Source organism: Macrobrachium nipponense, chromosome 24 (genome assembly GCF_015104395.2).
Source record: "Macrobrachium nipponense isolate FS-2020 chromosome 24, ASM1510439v2, whole genome shotgun sequence".
Lineage (NCBI taxonomy): Eukaryota > Metazoa > Arthropoda > Malacostraca > Decapoda > Palaemonidae > Macrobrachium > Macrobrachium nipponense.
In genome coordinates this window covers 55,905,341-55,922,840 of record NC_061091.1, presented here as the reverse complement: position 1 = coordinate 55,922,840, position 17,500 = coordinate 55,905,341, and the positions used below count along the sequence as shown (strand labels likewise).

General features: G+C 36.3%; 1 protein-coding gene across 1 annotated transcript in view; it reads left to right on the top strand.

Annotated features, from left to right (window-relative positions):
* Positions 1–17,500, top strand: part of LOC135205649 (cadherin-related tumor suppressor-like) — a 498,060-nt gene that overhangs the window by 387,685 nt on the left and 92,875 nt on the right. The gene's annotated exons all lie outside the window — the stretch shown is intronic.

The window sequence follows — 17,500 nt, the reverse complement described above, 5'->3', positions numbered from 1 at the left end:
AGAAAACCAAATGGCAGGGTATTCCGGGGAATCTGTCTGTTGCCCTGTGAAGCAACGGTAATCAGCGAACTGAGACATTACCGAAATATCCTCAGGACCTTTTGTTCTGAGTAGCACAGCTTGAAGTTTCACTGAAGGACATATGTCTTTTATGAGGTATTAAATTACAAACATTTGATTATATCTCTTTGCTTTCTTCTTTCATTTTTGTGTAATAATAATAATAATAATAATAATAATAATAATAATAATAATAATAATAATAATAATAATAATATAATAATAATAATAATAATATTAATAATAATAAATTTGCATAGAAAAAACCAAACCAATAAGAACGAGTTGCTTAGATCAATCTCCGACAGTCAGCTCCATCATAAACGATGAAAAGAATACCCTTCAAAATTAAAGTCATCATGATCTTAGTTTATAATTTCTTGGTAGTGGAATTCATTCCGTCACTGTTACTAGAATTACTGAAAAATTTCATTTTTTAGTCGGGGGTGGGGGGGGATGCGATTTATGCCCGTATAAATCTCCATGAGAAGATCGCTGAATAAATACCTTTGAATACTCATTTCTTGTAATCTGTTTACTTTATTTTTTTTTTCTTTTAATATGCACTTCTATGAATTCTTATCGGGATAAGCACGGGTATTCCATCCCTTCTTTCCATGTATTTGTCGGGCCTGGGCTACGTATGGGTATTTGGAAGTTAGCTTGTCCGGATGGTTTTTGCGTTCAACAAAATAACAAGCAAGCTTCAGGTTCAGCATCCTCTTCACGTTCGGAGGAGCCTCAACGCCGATGATTTTAATGGCCCAGCAAATTCATGACATCTGGGCAAATAATATAATAGTAATCTAGCACCGCCAGCAACTCGCCAGCAGCCTCTCCTCATTGCACATGCAGTACTAAAAATAAACAAGAAAATTGTATCGCCCGAAGCGATTTCCCTTGACTCGACAAATTGCGAGTGGAGAAAAATCGCCCGGGTAGAATAATTGCAACAGGTAGCAAAGCATAATGCCAAAGAAAGGCCAAATTCCGGAGGAATAATTACAAGGGGTTCGATATAGTAATTACGTCAACGGCTAAAAACTTTGACGTACTCTGCTTTTCAATTATCCCAGCAATTACGCACTTTGCAAAACATTCCTTGTTGTAATTTCTTTATCAAGTAACAGCTTCAACGTAACTGGCTGCGTATGAGTGTTTAATATCTGGAAAACGTTCAAAATCCTTCATTCCATGCAAGAAAATTGCTAGGAACAAAAATTCTAGATTGCTTGTCTAACTTGATGCATAATTCAAGAACAACAGAAAAGAGAGAGAGAGAGAGAGAGAGGGAAAAAAAAAAGAATCCTGTTGACATGAAAATAATGCAAAGGTTGGATAGGAAACTTTGGTGTTAAACGTGGGAGAACGCAATAGCTTATCAAGCAACGTATTTGAGTAGCAATCATGTTCTTCTATGTGAAGGGTGATTCCCCAGTTCACAAAGATGGGGAGTTTAAGAGCTTACGGAGACTTTTCAACAACACCGATCGATATTATTAATAAGAGTTACGGCTAAACGACGTTAATGTAAACATAGCTTATGAAGGGGAATGATCAGATATTGTGAAGTGAGTCAGAATCCTTTTAGTAAATGATGAAGTATAATCTAAAAAAAACATAAAAAGATGTTAACCCACGTATTATGATCAGAAATAGGATTTAACTATCTATTTTCCTCATGGACGACTGGGTATCCATGTCAAGTTAATAGTATATAATGAATAGCGTTTTTATTTTCGTACATCTCGATGTCCAGGCCCACCTAGTTTGCTTTACCTTCATATCGAAAACCAAATTTTTACGGAATGATAGCAATAATAATCCTTACAAGAATCAATTTAAAATAGGACAGGATGTCCTTATATGATTATACGAACGAAAAAAAAAGATTACACTAAGAGAGGCAATAAAAAAAAAAAAGTTTAGAATTTCCAGTCATTACTTATACTGAACCAACTTCCGCAAAAGTTAAGATTTGATATTTCATTACTTAAATGCTACGTCCTACCATGATTGTAAAGTGCAAGGAACTGCAGAGGAAGTTGAACGCAACGTAAAGCAAACATGATGCTTGCAAACTAGGCCCTGCAGTGACGGGTAAAGGCAAGGCACTGAACTTTTAGAAAAGTGAACATAATGTGAAGTAACACTTGAAAAACCAAGTTAACTGCGTCTACTTCAGTGTTATGCACTGCCGTGAAACTAGAGTTTCGGTCACTGCAACGGAAAGTGAACGTAACGTGAAATAAAATTTACTAGGGAAGTAAAGACGTTTACCGCTACTTTGGTGCTATTGTACTGCCATGACTGCTACGTGACAGGCATCGCAAAGGAAGATGAACGTTACGTGAATCGGAATCTGAGAAGGTAAGGTGGAATGCAACAATGTCTGCGCTACGCTCTGTCCTGACGTTAAAGTGCCAGGCACTGCAGACAAAGATGAACGGAGCGTGGAGCTAAATTTACAAAGGGAGTCGGGCTATAAAAGTACCTCGGCGTGAGAGGTCCACCTTCGCGAGAAATATGAGCAAAGACACTTAGTACGTCCCATGTGAACAGAGGAGAGGAAGGGGCGAGTGAAAAATGAACGTACTCCAAATCCCCTCAGGCGGTAATCATATATCAACAGAATCAACGCGAATAAAAAAAAAACATTTGAAAGTAAACGTTTAAGCGATGAAAAATCAACTGGAAAGAGTTCGATGAAGATCTCCAGCGACAGTCCATCATTAGATGAAAAGGGAAACGAGGGGAAATGAACGCTGCTTAAAGAAGACAGACCGATCACCTGTGAAAAGGAACACACTGAGGGATAGGGGAGCGAGGCTGCGTTTCCACAGTGCATGGACCCAAGCCATATTCCACAACATCGGTAGCAGCAGCACGCATGCCCGTAACTCTAGACGAATTTCTAGACCTGTTATGCATGTTAATTAGCTACCCCGGGTACTCGTATTTCACCTGTGGTACATTCAGCTTATTTCGCCATTTTTTTTTCTTTTTTTACTTTTTTTTTTTATTGTGTGGAGACATTAGGGCGAGGGAGAGGCTGACTCCAGTGCTACGCAAAACGAGCACAATCTTCAAAAGGAACTTTTATGGGGGTTTGTGTTGGCCGGCTTCACTTGTTTCCTGTACTTTCAGGACGAACAAAGCGCTCTGTATTCGCTTTCCCCATTAGTATTCATGCCCAGATAGAAGGATACTTATAAGGAGATTGGGAAGTAAGATGGATGAATACACAACCACACACGGCTTCTTTTATGCATATAATTTTTCATATACTGCATACTGCTGGTGTATTATATATACTATAATAAATACATACACACACACACACACACACACACACATATATATATATATATATATATATATATATATATATATATATATAAATACATGTGTGTATGCATTTATTATATTTGTACACACACACACACACACACACACACACACACACACACACACACACACACACACACACACATATATATATATATATATATATATATATATATATATATATATATCCCTGATTATCCCAGAGAATGCTTAAGATAGCCATAAACGCAAGCGACTGACGTGACAATTATTATTGGTGGACCAGCATTAGTTTCTTACATAACAGCCAAAACTCCCCACACAAAGATGATTGTTGTTGACGTTAATCTGCAGTATACAGTGACTGAAATAGGAAAGAATGGAATTCTCGAGGAAACTTTATTCCAAAAGTAATTAATAGGATAAACTTTAAATGTGCCAGAACGAAATACAGGAAAGAAAGCATAGCTTCAGATTCGTGACTGTCGGTGTCGAAGCTTTTTAGGCTCCAAGGAAATATGCAGAATCCATTTCAACAGAAGGATCCAGATTACCGTAGGAAAATCTTCCTGTATAAGCTATCCTGTATCAGACGGTGGTCAACTTGCAGCTGGCATAATAACTAAGCGTTTCACAAAACCATGGCCATGATCCCCGCCCCCTACCCCCCCAAATAAACATATTGTTTTATTAGTTTCTTGTGCACGTTATAAATGTCAAGTATCTGAGAAGTAACTGTAGACAGGCCTGTACTCTTAGAAAAGATGACTGACATTTAAGTATATGGAATGTTGTGTCATTATGTGTATGAATGTATGTAAGCGTATAAAACCATCCTTCAAGGAATTTTTCTATCATTGTTGAAAGCAAAAAATGTGTGCTGGTTAATAGTTGAGGATTTATCACTTCCAATAATAAACTAAAGAAATATAAAATAAACAAATGCAGATATACGTAAAAACCACTGCCAAGATTTCATCACCCTTAATGATACGCTAAATAGTTCCGAAACCTTTATCAAGGATTTCTACAGTACCTACTTAAGTTGACATCGAAACGGTTTGAATTACAGGTGCAAAACTAAGGTACAAAACTAAGGTTAAACCTGGATTTCTTCAATACGCAACACAAGAGTAAACCAGAAAGTTCTAAAATATGTAAACATAAGTAAACCAGAGTTTCCAATATGTAAAGAAGAGTAAACCAGAGTTCTACTATAAGTAAACAGATGTAAACCGGAGAGTTACTAAACAGACGTCACCCAGAAAGTTCTACAATAAGTAAACAGAAGTACACCAGAAAGTTCTACAATAACCAAACAGACGTCACCCAGAAAGTTCTACAATAAGTAAACAGAAGTAAACCTGAGTTCTACAGTATCTAAGATTTTATCGCCTTCAGTACTACACCTATAGGAGTGAGCAGAGAGCTTTCCGCAAAGGAAGCTCCTTCTACCTTCACCTGGGACTCGTCATTCAGGTCGAACAAGGAGAGGCGTATGTAAAGACTCTCTTCATCCCCTGAACTCTCAGGAATATCGCATTACATCCCTTTTATTCACACTTCTCGACTTTTTTCTTCATAATTGCTATTTCTCTCTCTCTCTCTCTCTCTCTCTCTCTCTCTCTCTCTCTCTCTCTCTCTCTCTCTCTGTACGTGTATGTGTGCATGAAACCTGATTTATCGACATTATAAAATCTGACCCCTCCAGATTCTCTCTCTCTCTCTCTCTCTCTCTCTCTCTCTCTCTCTCTCTCTCTCTCTCTCTGTGTGTGTGTACGTGAATCCTGATTTATCATCATTATAAAATCTGACCCCTCCAGATTCTCTCTCTCTCTCTCTCCCTCTCTCTCTCTCTCTCTCTCTCTCTCTCTCTCTCTCTCTCTCTCTCTCCTCTCTGCATGATTCCTGATTTATCAACAGTCTTTACTCTGAAATTTCCAGGATCTCTTTCTGTGTGTGAATGTGATTCCTGATTTATCAAAATTCTAAACTCTAAACCATCCAGATTCTCTCTCTCTCTCTCTCTCTCTCTCTCTCTCTCTCTCTCTCTCTCTCTCTCTCTAACCTCCTATGAACGTCGTTCTTATCCGTATCAGGTTCCGCTTTTCCGCTGTATTCCAAAAGAAACGTCCGTTTGGAAGGAAAGAAAAGATCTGGGCTGAAAAGAAAGGTCGATTTGGGGGGAGATAAGAATCACAGGAGGCAGAGAAAGCAATGATGGAAAGCCTGACTAGGGTCAGATGGTAAAGTAAGGATGAGTAGGGAGAAGTGGCGGAGGACTTAAATTATTTCAAGAATAACAACAGTAAGAATATTATGTTTTTCTTCTCTTCATTATTATTATTACTGAATCAACAATCGTAATAAACGAAGCGTTACTATTACCGTTTATAAAATCAATGAGGGTCACACAAATAATCATAAAAATTTTGTCAGAGCTATAGGGCCTGCTAATATATATATATTATATATATATATATATATATCTATATATAAATATATATACAATATAATACATATACATATACATATACATATACATATACTATACATATACATATATATACATTTATATATACATATATACATGTATATATATATGCGTGTGTGTGTGTCATTTGGGTTCTAATTAGCCAACAAAAGAGTTTGGCATGCGTTCATCTGTAGCAACCTAGCTGGTAAAACTTCAAAACTTAGCGAGTTAGCAACTAAAAAAATCGTTAACTTATGCGTGAACCAACACTCAAGAACTCACGATATCGTTGAGTGTCAAGCTAAAAACTCACAACGTCACGCGCTAATATCTTGAAACTCCAACGCTGGCTTAAAAAGTAGAAATATCACTAACGACTTCATGACCTAGAGAGGTTAAACTGGACCGAGGAAAAAACAAACGTCATACACACGAGAAGTAATTTCTATTAAGTTCTGTAACTGAAAGATTTTATTTTATCAGTCTCAGGAAAGAACAATTTCCAGAGAGCGCATTCCCCTGGAGTCAAAATGCTTTAGCCAGTTCGTAAACCTCTTCTCTAAATAATTAGGCTGAAGATTGCAATGCTGGATGCTTGCATGTCAAATAAACTATTCGATCTGCATGAAGTATGCTTCAAAAAAGGAAAAGGAGATAAACTCAGTATTTTATGAATATATGCTACTTATAAATCTTAACATTCCAATGGTGAATCGTACAAGAAACCTACGTATCATTCTTTAATATATATATATATTAGTATATATATATATATATTCTATATATATATAGATATATATATCTATACAAACGGCGTGTGCGTGCACACACACACACCCACTACACACACACACACATATATATATATATATATATATATATATATATATATATATATATATATATATATATACATAGTATATCGCATCAAAAAAAGAGGTATGTAAAAAGGAAAAACCTTACACAGCATCCGGGGACCAAATGTATGGAAACCCTTACGAAGACTCCATGTAAAGAAACTAAAAATCCGCCTCAGAATCAGATAATGTATATCGTATTCCAATCACCATTAGCCAGCCATATTTTCGTCCACTTTTTTTTCCTCTCTCTCTCTCTCTCTCTCTCTCTCTCTCTCTCTCTCTTCCTCGTGCATTCTCGCATTTCTGAACTTTCACTTCTCCAGCAAACCAATCCCCCCCCCCCACCGAAAACTCTCCTTCACCCCTTCCCCCCCTGCCTACCCCCGTTTCCTTTTTCCTCTACATTCCAGAGTGTGTCTTGGTTTACACGGGCGGCGGCGGCCTTTGATGAGACGCAAAACTTTTGATTTATTTTATTACATTATGGCCTGGATACGATTACTTGGCAACAGCGTTCTTCATTTTCGTCTCTTTCTTTTCGTTTATTTCTTCAACTCCGACTTACGTAACCGTAGAAGGCCAGGGTTAAGGGCTTGAAGCTTAACGGCGCTTTTGTCCAAAGATTTAAAGAAAATCATGGGAGAAAATGGCTTCTACTAAACAAACACAGACATACATGCAAATGCATACATACATACATACACACACACACACACAAATATATATATATATATATATATATATATATATATATATATATATATATATATATATATATCTATATATATATATATATATATATATATATATATATATATATATATATATATATATATATATATATTTATATATATATATATATGACTTTGTCACGTACACCCTTGACTTTTTATGTCCACAAATATCGTTTGATATCCAATTCACTTCGCCTTGGGAACAATTCACACCCAAGGCGAATCATGATTGAAAAGTGCTTCGTATCCGGTAGGATTCAAACCATTTCCTTGTTTGGAAACAACGATACACAGTGACTTTGACCACCCGGCCGCAGCACTTATCTATTGTAATTCCCCTAGGTATAGATTATTCTCGAGGTATAGTGAATTCCTTACTAAACGTATACTATAATAGATTCACATTAACCGTGCATTTGATGTCGAAACTCTTTCCAGCCCTGTGATTGGCTTATCAACAGCCAATCAGGAGCGTCGCAAGGGACGGGCCTAGACATCAAATGCACGGTTGATGTGAATCTACTATAGTTATCATACATGAAAACGATTGGGTAGAAAATCTCTCTCCATTATTCTGTTATTTATTGTACATACGCACATGCATTTTCTCCCAGGAGGAGAAACTCCAAAGGGTGCTACGCCTTCCCCCAAAAAAACGTTCGAAGGCCTGACGCACCGACGGCCTCTGCCCTCTCTAGGTGAACACCCATCCAGATACTAACCAGACCTACGTTGCTTAACTTCACTGACCTTACGGCCATCGGCAGAGCGACTGAATAAGTACAAGATCAAAGTGTTATTAATATTACTTCCGTCAAGTACCTGTTCAATTCATAAACATCTTCGGCCTTTTCTTTGTTCATTTTCTCCCTCGCGCTTTTTGCCGATACAGCATATCTATCACTCAGTTACGGAGTCTTCAACTGATGTGAAAGGCGAACCTTCTATCAAACAGAACATCTGTTCCTTTTCAAATTCGATTCCCCAGTCATTGACTCGGAGGTCAGTTTGCCTGGCGGTGTATAGGGAAAATTTCACGAGCATTTCTGCTACGGTTCAGGTATCTCGTCAACCAGTAGGCAGGCAGTGAAGCCTGACGACTTGCATATATTAGGGCTTGTGCCTTGTATGATAAGGCGCCCTATGAGGTAATGTTAGACTAGCGATAATCTATACGCTAAGTCGGTTGGTATTGCACTTCCATCTTCAATGGAGTGTCTGGGGTTTTGTAGATCACTTACGAAGTCGGTATTATCTTTACGACGATGTGTTAAACTCATGGTTCGGTGAGGTTCTTGTAGAAAACACAAGGTATAAAAATAGTATATTCTTCTGAAGTTTTACATGATGAAGATCAGGTATGATCGTACAAGTCTTCTATGACGATAGCTTGATCGCTTCTGCCAATGATGATGGCTAATCCTATTCCTCTACATGATAAAGCTTAGGTAAAGAGGTACAGGTCTTCTAATGACGATAGCTAACTCTGTTCTGCCCGTCTACCATCTCTGTTACAAGTTATGAAGGAACAGACAGTAGTTCGAACATATGAACATACTATCAGATGACATAGTTTCATACGAACACACAATCGAATGAGACACGCTACAGATCACGTAGGCCGTTTGAATAATAGGTCGGGGTAGTTGTCTCAAGCAGGGAGCTTGGACTAATGTTTATAAAACAATTGAATGACTACAGGTGACGGCATTGTTATCTTAGCTTACATACTTATTGTATAACGTCATCTTTAGCGTCTCTAGTCTGATCACATTCCTGCAAGCAATCTGGTTGACCTCTTTAGTTTTAGACTTTTATATATATGGACTAACATTCCATATTTTTATTATGTAAACACTTACATTAGCTCGGTCAGCTACCAAAACCAACTACTGAATATTACTCAAACTTGACTTGCATTTGACTTATAGGAGTGTGATACAGACACTATGTGAATATATTATATATATATTAAGTAAATAAAAAATCATGGTGTACATGAATTGATTCAAGTAATAAATATAAAACAATGATATTGGTAAATAATAGTGATTACATGATATATAATGATACAGTTTTCACTTCATCTCTTTAAGATACTTATGCTACAGAAAATACTAATGTACTCTGATAATTGCATAGAATGAAGATTACATGATAAAAATCATATTTTAACTGATAAAAAATTTCATATATGATTGATAAAGTTATTAATGTTTATGCTGATTGATTCGTTGATTTTTATGCTAAATGTTATATATCTGATTCATTAATGCATATATTAACTCATAAATAACTGCAGATAATGGTAAGATATAAGGTAACAGATTGATTATAGGCTACCTGATTTGTTTATACATATGTATATGGATTCATATAATTATGATTAATATATGTGCACTTTAAATAGATTCCTATTGCGTACACGCAAAGATATATTTCGATTCTGTTATTTATGATCATTTATATATAGATTCCTAGTGCGTACACGCAAAAACTTAATATTTTCGATTCTGTTTATTTTTATGATCAATTATATATAGGATACATGATACTTTATATATATAGGATACATGACCGAGGTTATACTACTTCACATTTAACTAGCTTTCGAACCACTTTTCGTCCATTACACAGTTCCAGACAACCACCTATGACCCAATGAAACGGCCTATTATCACAGGGTTAAAACAAGGGGAAAATTTGCCTGGGCGGGTCCAACATTCTATATTGCGCTCATACTTATTCTCTGCATCCTAAGCTACACGATTACGTTCGCGATGAATAGATCATCCCAGCACGAGTCCTTCGCCAGCAAAGTAGAGTTGAATATCCTTCGGGTCGTAATTGTCGGAAGTATGTCCCTTTTTGTAGTCGATTCCGACAGCCGCCAGAGCATTCCGCATTAAAACGAGATTAACGACGAGATACGGTGTCGGTCGAAGAAGTCCATGAAATTCCTTTCACATTGTAGGCGGTTGTTACTTGACTGTAGTCGTCCGCTGCGACGAACGATTTTTTGAAGTTGCGATGTGAAACTCTCGTACTGCAGGATACTGTAACCAGGTTCCATTAATCAGCCTGCAAGTGAAATTATACTTGTCACAAGGGCAAAGTAAATTCAGACGACATCCAAATACAGGGGAGGGGAGAGAGCCATTTAGACCAGACTTAACCCACATGAATTCGCTGATATTTCGGAATTCAAAAGAGTCCGCTGTACAAACTTTTTTATCCATGGCATTAACAATGAGTGAACCTATCCAGGTCTATGATGACTTGTAAAAATATCCATAATTATAAAAAATAAATAGATATCATTACGAATCTCAAAGAAAATTCGATATTACTGGTAGTAAGTTACTAGACAAAGAAGTGGAAAACGGAGCTAATTGTAAGATTGCCAGGCAACATAAGAGTCAAAGAGAAGATTAATCATGATTCTATGTGCCCTAACAAAAGTTTCATATTCAATTTTCTCGTGCGCATCGTCTGAGGTTAACTATTAAAACATTATTAATAGGTAGGAGATGCAACGAAAAACCCACTATGTAACTAATTTCTATATAAACTTTGGGGTTTTCAAGAAAATGTGACATTTTCCCATGAATGTTTTACTTGAATTGTAATAGGCTAATGTTGCAAGTAAATATTTCATATATACATATCTTGATACTTCTAAATGTCTATGAGGTTCAGAAAAAAAAAATTAATTCATTTTGTTGTTATAGAAATTCTATTTGCTTATATTGTTCATTATTTTAAAATGATTACAAGTCCTTAACTAATTGCATTACACACACGGATAAGAATATGTTATGTGGCCTGTCATGTGACCTATGAACCACATGTGAAGTTCATGAACTAAGCATTCCTTTCTCCAGTCAATCTGCTTTTGCAAGCAGAGACGACACACAGATGAAGCCTGTGTAAGCAGATTATTGAGGTTAAAAGGAACAAATGCTGATACGGCAATGATGACGTCGTCACTTGGCAGGAGATTGCTCTCAGCCAGCTAAGAGTTACGTTACTTGCTGTAAGAGATACGACTTTAGTATTTTCAAATGATATTTTAGTGTTTTAATTCTCCACCCGCATGAGAAGAATGTCTGAAAAAAAAAACAACAGTACCAAAATTGAACAATATATTAGTTTCATGTTGGCATTATGTTAAATAAATATTCCTTATTCAAACTATATGAAAAAGGTTTTCCATACAAATTCTATATATATTATTAGCCCTGTATAAGATTCATATAGGATTATTCCATAGATAACATTTTCACTTCTAGACTTCCTGACTTTAAAATCTCTTTTATTTTATTTTATTTTATTTTATTTATTTTATTTTATTTATTTGTTTATTTATTTAATTTCTTTTTTTTTTTTTTTTTCATTGACTACGAATATAAATCTACCCGGGACAGACATATGTCAGTAGGTTTTGATATGTGTTTGAACTTTTAGCTTATTTGTCATTACTAAAGCGTTAAGTTAGAGTTCAAATCTTTACGCATATATATTTGGATATTTAATGGTTACGTTTTGCTTATTGATATTATCGTGATTCCTTTTTATTATAATTTGTAACCCTTCCGACTTCTTACGGAGTGTATTATATTGACTCCACTTGTATCCATATTTATTTTTTTTTTTTATTTTTTATTTATTTATTTATATATATATATATGATAAATTAATGGTTGGCTTGAATATGTGGAAAAGTGTTCTAGCGGCGTACCGTATAAGGCTACTTGCGGCATCAATTCTATAGATACAAGATATAAATGATAAAGGTATTTAAAACCGCGAGAACCGCTATAATCCGCCGGATCCAATATCACGAGTTGTAACTCGTAAGACATTGACACTTCCTATTTAATTATCCGTTATTCTACCAAAACCGATTGACTCTGGGTGATAAAATATATTATTGGTTTTCTTAATGGAAAGGAATTCACACAACGTGTTAAGGAGATTATTATTGATTTACACCACCCGAGTCACAGATTATTATGTGTTGAATTCCATGTTTACTGATTTTGCACTCATAAATATTCCTAACGCACTCCATTGCGGTGTTTGTTTTTAGTGCTATTAATTCTATATAACGTGTCAAGGAACTATTAACACTAAGAAGTGTTTATTCCCTCTGTCAGACTCGTAATTCTGTTAATAATTCTAAAAATAATTCTACGTATATTCTTTCAAGGATTGATTTGGCACAGGATAGGCCCTTAAACTGACAGGTGTCTTAGTGTGTCCCTTGTCTTCATGACACGTGTTACAATCAGTTATGTGCTTTTTATATCTGTAAGCATTGTAGGCCAGTAAAATAGTGATTTGGCTTTCTGTGACATAGTAGGGAACCCTGGATGACGGAATGCAACCAGTTTATGACGATTGGTATGAAAGAGATTATTATTACTACCTGGTCGTTAGTCATCTGCTGTGTTCTTCGGGTTTTCCTCGTCACAGACCTACATATAATATTACATTTGATTACATTATTTTGATACACATACTTTAAATGTACTTTTGCTTTAGGGTTTCTGCTCGAAGTGTTTATTGTTTTTGCCTAGCCACTGACCCTGTTTCCGTTTCGAAGTGTTTATTGTTTGGTGTTTATTGCTGCTGATTCTGTTTCCGTTCGAAGTGTTTATTGTTTGGGTTATGTCTGTTGACTCTTGCTTTGTTCAGTTTGTAACAGTTCTGCGCTCCGGCCCAGATATTCAATGCTCGCGATCTCTTGGGTTAAGGAATTTTCTTGTTTAGATACGGTTTTAACAATAGGCACGGATGTTTCTATATCTTTTAGTCCAATTAATGGTTCTTTGCTGTATGGTGCGGGATTGCGGGATAATGCGTCAGCTATGATAATTGCTTTCCCAGGTAGATATCTTAACTTGGCTCCAAAGACCTGAATGATCATTTGTCACCGAGTTCCTTTTGGACTGTGATTAAAGCCTTTGAAAAACTCGGTAAAGGACTCATGTTCAGTAAGGACTTTATCAGGATAGCCATAGATTATGAACTTAAAATGTACTAGTGTTAAAGATACCTAGCCCTTCCTTGCCTATTACTGCATATTTACTTTCAGAGGGCTTTAGTTTACGTGAATAAAAAGCTATAGGGAAGAACTGTTTATCATATGACTGAAGTAATACCCCTCTTACCCCTTGGTCTGAGGCGTCTGTTGCAATAAAAAAAAATTCCTTATTTAAATCAGGGATTTTTAAGTTAGGTAAGCTGCATTATTCCGCTTTTAAGATATCGAACGCCTGTTGATGCTTTTCAGACCATAATAAATCTACGCTCTTCTTCGTAAGATCTGTTAAAGGAGCTGTCATGATTGAAGAGTTACATATTTACATACGATTGTAATACCCACTACAGCGCAAAAGTGCTGTATCCCCCTTTTACGTTAATAAGTACCGTAAAGTTATGAATAGCCGACACCTTACCATGGACTACTTTTAAGACCTTGACCAGACACATAAAACCTAGATAAACATGTTCGGTTTTTAAAAAACTCACATTTAGATATTTTACTCTGAGATTATTTGTCTTTGTCTCTGTAGCACTAGCTCTACTTTATGTGAATGTACTTCTAAGGTATTAGAAAAGATTACAAGATCATCCATATAGGCATGTAGGTTATCCCCTAAAAGTCTCCAAACACTATATTGTAATTGGGGCGCAACGTAAGCCGGAGGCATACGTAAAAAATTGATAATGTCCCTTGAGTGTGCTGAAAACGGTGTATGAGGTACAATCACTTAGGTAATGGTATCTGGTAAAAGCTTTTAAGTACGTCCAAGTTGGTGAAAAAAAATTTATTCTAACCTATCAGAGATAAGATGTCGTCGGTACATCGCACTGGAAACTATCGGGAGTCGTTTCCTTGTTTAAGCGACAGAAAATCTACGCAGATACGCCAAGTCCGATCTTTTATGGCATGACGTTTGAGGGAAAAATTATATGGGCTTATTTGATTTCCTAATGACTCCTATTACTAACATTTTTCAACTACGTCATTTATCTCTATTTTGAAATTTCATTGAGAGTCTATGCGAAGGTACGTATATAGCTTTATGTTTGTCCTTAGACCGTATTTTGTGTTAAATTACATCCGTTTTTTCCAGAGATCACTCGCCAGTGGAGAAACTTCCTGGTATTCAGGTAAAAGATAAAAAAAAATTTCTGCTGAATCACCTCTGCTTGAATGACTTTACGGATATTACTTTAGATAGATTATCAGAGAGATTCATCCACGACTGGTTGGGCGTGATTAAAAATTAGCAACAATAAAAAATGCGATATTTATAACTTCCGTATCCACGATATGTATACTTTTAGGGCTTTGTTCGCGGAAATCGTTATATTTCAGAGTGTCGGGAAGGATTAAAATTTCATTTCCCAGCAAAGTCTTTTACACGCACTAAGACATTCGAGGGTGTGCATGCTTCTCGAGATTTTTGCGTGTAAAGTGCGACTGTGGTGTGGGAGAATTCTGTTTGGGTCATTTGAACAATGTTACGATTTATGAGACAAATGTATAGTTCCTTTATATAAGTTATTATTTGATTAACTGTCTCATTTTTGTTCAAAAACGGATTTTAATATGTTTGAAGGTTTATAGGATTTTCCTTTGATAAACACGCCTTATTTGCAGGATGTAAGATAATATTTTGTATACCCCTAGATGGATCTTACAATTACACTACATACAGATCAACGTTTTTTATAACTATAGAGGTATCTGTAAACGCTCGCTTATCCGGACTTCTCATTAGGGAAGTTCGAACAACAGACGGTGAGTCCGTAAATACTGGTAATTAATTGTACTAAAGGAATAAATAAGATATTCTAATTTTTACGGCGCGTACAGTCAGGCTTAATCACCAGTAATTTATTATAACTTAATGTATTTAAAATTACTAGAACCTGCTCTGATTACTTGATACTGTCGTGTGATGCATAGGAAAAATCCTTTTTAGTTCAAAAAGATATCGGTATGTATGAACCAACATCGCTTTTCCCCACTCTGCTAGAGTCGCTTATTGTGTGGAATTTGCTTCGCTTTGAAAACTCGGCAGATTTAACTAACCTTGACCGCTTGACTAGGTGACACAGTCACCGAGTTTGCTTGTTTGATTCTGAATGGGCTACTGTTTCTATTTCTTTTTGTAATAATTAGGATCCTTCTCTTTATTACCATCGGCAACGTATTGTGTGTTTTTAGCATTATGTTGCTGGTTACGTATAAAGCAATGAATGACGAACTATTAGGAACTGAGCGATTACTAATAAGACAAGTTATCACTACTGCATACAATATTAACTGTTTGTACTTCATTCTTTGCTAAAATTTGAAATAGTGAGGGATCCTGGTCAGCGCATTTAGCCTGATGAAAGTTTTTTACAGACATGTTATTCCTTGCAATCCAGCCATATTTTTAAAGTTTAGTTGAGTCATTGAGGTTCGATATTTTATATAACTCAAAAAACTCAAGGCTAAAACTGCGATCGGGACTTTGCAAAGGAGCATTTATTGTCATGACCCGAAATAGTGTTACCTCTAATTTATATAGATTTGTACGGGTGTTCCACTTGTTTTTTGTGTGTTTTCTAATCACTACGGTGCTTAACGACCCTATATCCATGCATCTGTATAAATACAGACGTCCACTGCGTAAACGCATATTCACTGTTTAATATGATTTGTTACGTAAGGGATTAATAATCACCCAAAATGATAAAATTAACATAGTATATGATTATGATATTTCAGTAGAACTTCTGGAAACAGACACTCAAAGATAAAAAAACTCGCAGTAGCGAAATCTCAATGATGTAGATAATTTCTGTAAAAAAGTAAGATTAAGAATGTCTCGTAACTTCAGCCACAGGAATAACGAAATTCGACCTGTAAAGGAAACACTCAAAGTTACTCCAATGAATAAAAAATTGTACTTAGCTTGCTTTTGTGGGAAGTCACGGTGTTCCGATAACGACACACGGCCTTGGTCCTCCTTCTCTATTTAGCGGACGACCTGGTTTGGCTTCAGTTTCCCCCGTGCGCGTTGTTTCGATGATTCGAGCCCTTAAAAATCCGATGCTGCAGACGCGTTCGGTTTGTTTCTTGCAGTGCCGGAAACGCTCACTAACGATGTTTTCTTGAATGATTCTAATGAGAGACGAAGCTTCCGTTGCCGTAGGAAAAAGGACACGTCGGTTTTGTTTCTTGAAGTTATTCACTAACGATGATACTAAGTTGCTTGACGAATCTTGTTGTTTTCTGAAGTCGCTCACTAATGATGAATACTAGGTTTTGCTTGAAGAATCTGCTGCTTTCGTCGTCGTTGACTTCATGATTTATTATTCTGTTTTTTCTTCGTAGGACGTTGTAGAGTTCTTCTGGTCCGCTGGCCACCAAATTATTAGGGCTTGTGCCTTGTATGATAAGGCGCCCTATGAGGTAATGTTAGACTAGCGATAATCTATACGCTAAGTCGGTTGGTATTGCACTTCCATCTTCAATGGAGTGTCTGGGGTTTTGTAGATCACTTACGAAGTCGGTATTATCTTTACGACGATGTGTTAAACTCATGGTTCGGTGAGGTTCTTGTAGAAAACACAAGGTATAAAAATAGTATATTCTTCTGAAGTTTTACATGATGAAGATCAGGTATGATCGTACAAGTCTTCTATGACGATAGCTTGATCGCTTCTGCCAATGATGATGGCTAATCCTATTCCTCTACATGATAAAGCTTAGGTAAAGAGGTACAGGTCTTCTAATGACGATAGCTAACTCTGTTCTGCCCGTCTACCATCTCTGTTACAAGTTATGAAGGAACAGACAGTAGTTCGAACATATGAACATACTATCAGATGACATAGTTTCATACGAACACACAATCGAATGAGACACGCTACAGATCACGTAGGCCGTTTGAATAATAGGTCGGGGTAGTTGTCTCAAGCAGGGAGCTTGGACTAATGTTTATAAACAATTGAATGACTACAGGTGACGGCAT